Here is a 2,942-nt window from a genome sequence, read left to right on the forward strand (position 1 = left end):
GGAGAGGAGAGGAGAGGAGAGGAGAGGAGAGGAGAGGAGAGGAGAGGAGACAAGAGAGGAGAGAGAGATCTTATCTTTTTGGACAAGGGAAAGAAGAAAAAGAAAAAGTTAAGCTGTACAGTGCTGAGTGATGGACGTTCTTCAAATGGTTGTACAGGGGTGGGATTTATGGTAAGGATAAGTACATTCTCTTATTGAGGAGATAATTATTCCACCCATGACCTTAACATGACATTTATTGTATCAGCCTTCCTAAGAGGTAGTCACTTAGCCAGGTGACTGACAAACCCAGCCTTATTAACTGTTTTGTAAAATTTAATTAAAACATTATTATACCATTTCCCCTCCCTCATCCCTCTCCAGCTCTCTTTTGTCTCCGTCCTCACTACCTCTGAAACTCAAACTGGATTCTTTTTCTTTAATTATATTTGTTATAATACATGCAGAAATTATATATAGATGCAACCTGCTGAGTCTGTTTAGTGTCATTTGTATGTATATATTTTAGGGATCCTGGACATTGATGACTGTTTAGAAGGCTCTCCCCCAGGGAAAATTAATTAATTAATTCTCCTTCTCTTATCAGTTTTCAATTTCCTGTATCTCTTCATTTAAATGGTAAGCCCTGCCAAATGGTATTTAATGTCCAGGTCTCATTTAGGCAGCCATGTTGGTGAGATTTCATGAATTTAGATTTCCTGTGATTCTCTGCCTCTTACAATCTTTCAACTCTTCCACAGTGTCCCTTGAATCATAGGTGAAGGAGTCATTTTGTTGATGGATCATTTGTGGCTGGACACCTCACAGTCATTTGTTTTCTGCCTTTTGATTAGTCATTGTTTCCTGTAATGGTCTCCATCTGCTGCAAAAAGAAGCTTTGTTATGCAGGGTGAGAAATAGACTGTCTGTTGGTATTAGGTCTTTAGAATGCAGTTAGAAATTAAAGATTTAGAAATGTAGTAAGTTCTGGTGTTTATGAGCTCACAATCCACAGATGGCTAGCTAGGTTTATAGCACTAGGTATGCTTTCCCTCCTGATTTAAGGAGATTTTAAATAAGCTGTTGGATAGTTCCAAAGTAATGACACTACTGAACCTTAGGGATATCTTGTTGTCCAGCAGTATTAACTCCTAAAGAAAGAGACAATGGATGGCATGTAACATAATCTTTGAAGCTGATAAGAATGTCATGTCCCTACCCATGGCTAGAGGAACACTTCATTCTTTACATGAAGAGAAAATAACTTACCTTTAATGGTCCCCATTAGAACCTGATTTCCTTAATGGCTTCTAAGACTACTTATGTTTTATAAAATTTGACCCCCAAATCCGTTCTGGTTCCTTAGCCTGCAGAGTAAAAAGCTGCATTAAAATAGCAAACAGTGTGCTTTTATGAATGAATTTTCCAGAGTAATGTGGTCCTGAAATATAATGAATTCTTATAGAATACTATTGAATGGAAATATTAGTTATTAAAATACATAGTGTTATATAGCCATTTTCTCTGTGATAAAATCTTTGAGTTTCTCAAAGAAACAGAAAGTTCTAAAGAAAGGTAAAACATTCCATCCTGTAAGGAAGCTCATTAAGGTCAAGAATGTACAAAAAAAGCTTAAAGAAATCCTTGAAACTTACCAGGTTCACTAGCCCTCTCTCTACAAGTATATACGCAGTAGTAAGGACTTTTGAGAGAAGCAGTCTCAGACCAGTGAAACCACCTGAAAGAAAGAGAGGCCATCCATGCTACCTAGAAGAGTCTTAGACCTGCTGACCTATCTGGAAGAGTCAGGAAATAGCCAAGATACCTCAATGAAGCAGAGGCCAGCCTGATGCCTGAAAGAGGCTTAGAGCTATTTATTTGGAAAGGATACTTTTCAACCTCTTGAGCTGCCAGTAGATTTTGGAATACACTCAAGGTTTCCATCTTTCATGAGCTGTCCCACATGCTGGGGTGGGCTTTGCTAATTATTGTCTTTGAGTCATTTCTGCTGCTGTAATAAGTGCTTGTTTACACTCCTATAAGCAACCTTACTAAAACTCATTGTTTCAGTAATTTGGACTTTGAGAGTATCCATATTTAGTCTGTTGTTGATTCCTTATCTGGAGTAAGCTGATGTTTGTTTAAGTCTCACCACAAATGGCTGTGTGAATTACTGTCTATAAACTGACAACTATAGAGAGTTGAGGATATAGTCAATAGGAGACCAGTGTTGCAGCTTTGCAGTCAGGATGAGAGAGGAAACTCCTCCTGAGCTATATGCTGTTGAAAGCTCCAACAAATAGAAAGAGTCTACAAAGAGTATGTAAATCTACTGAGTTTCACAGTTCAGATGCCAATCTCAGCTAGCACCAAGAATACCTATTGTTTCTTGTTTTTTGTTTTTGTTTTTTGTTTTCCAGGCAACTCTTTACTTTATGCCCTTGTCCTCCCTCCTCTGGCTCACTCTTCCCATGATGAGAAAAGACTCAGCCACCCAAAATAATGTTATTAATGGGTATATGGATCAGTTTCACGAAGAAGCCAATGAATCCCATGATAGCAAATCCTATAGCTGTAGCCATGGCAATCTTCTGGAATTCTTTTCTGTCCGGTTTGGTGCATCTTTTAACCAGCCGAATAGAGTCCTTTACAAACTGCCAACTGGGTTCTACAAACTGCATTACCTGATCCATGTTTGTGGGATGGCGGATTGAGAGCTTAGAGACATGTAGCCTAGGAGAGAACTGAGCCAAGGTGGACTCCAGAAAATCAAATAACCCCATTAAAAATGGGGGCTCAGAGCTAAACAAAGAATTCTCACCTGAGGAATACCTATTGGCTGAGAAGCACCTGAAAAAATGTTCAACATCCTTTTTTTTTTTTTTTTTCCTTGTACCCCTCACACAATATTTATTCTATAACCATTTATACACACACTTCTTTTTTTTTTTTTTTTTTTTTTA

General features: G+C 38.1%; 1 protein-coding gene and 1 pseudogene across 1 annotated transcript in view; one reads left to right on the forward strand and one right to left on the reverse strand.

Moving 5' to 3' along the window:
- The window catches only part of Il1rapl2 (interleukin 1 receptor accessory protein like 2), a 1,226,021-nt gene that overhangs the window by 499,784 nt on the left and 723,295 nt on the right, over positions 1–2,942 (forward strand). The window lies entirely within an intron of this gene.
- On the reverse strand, positions 2,466–2,672 carry LOC110286560 (annotated as a pseudogene).

This window comes from Mus caroli, chromosome X (assembly GCF_900094665.2).
Source record: "Mus caroli chromosome X, CAROLI_EIJ_v1.1, whole genome shotgun sequence".
Classification (NCBI taxonomy): Eukaryota; Metazoa; Chordata; class Mammalia; order Rodentia; family Muridae; genus Mus; species Mus caroli.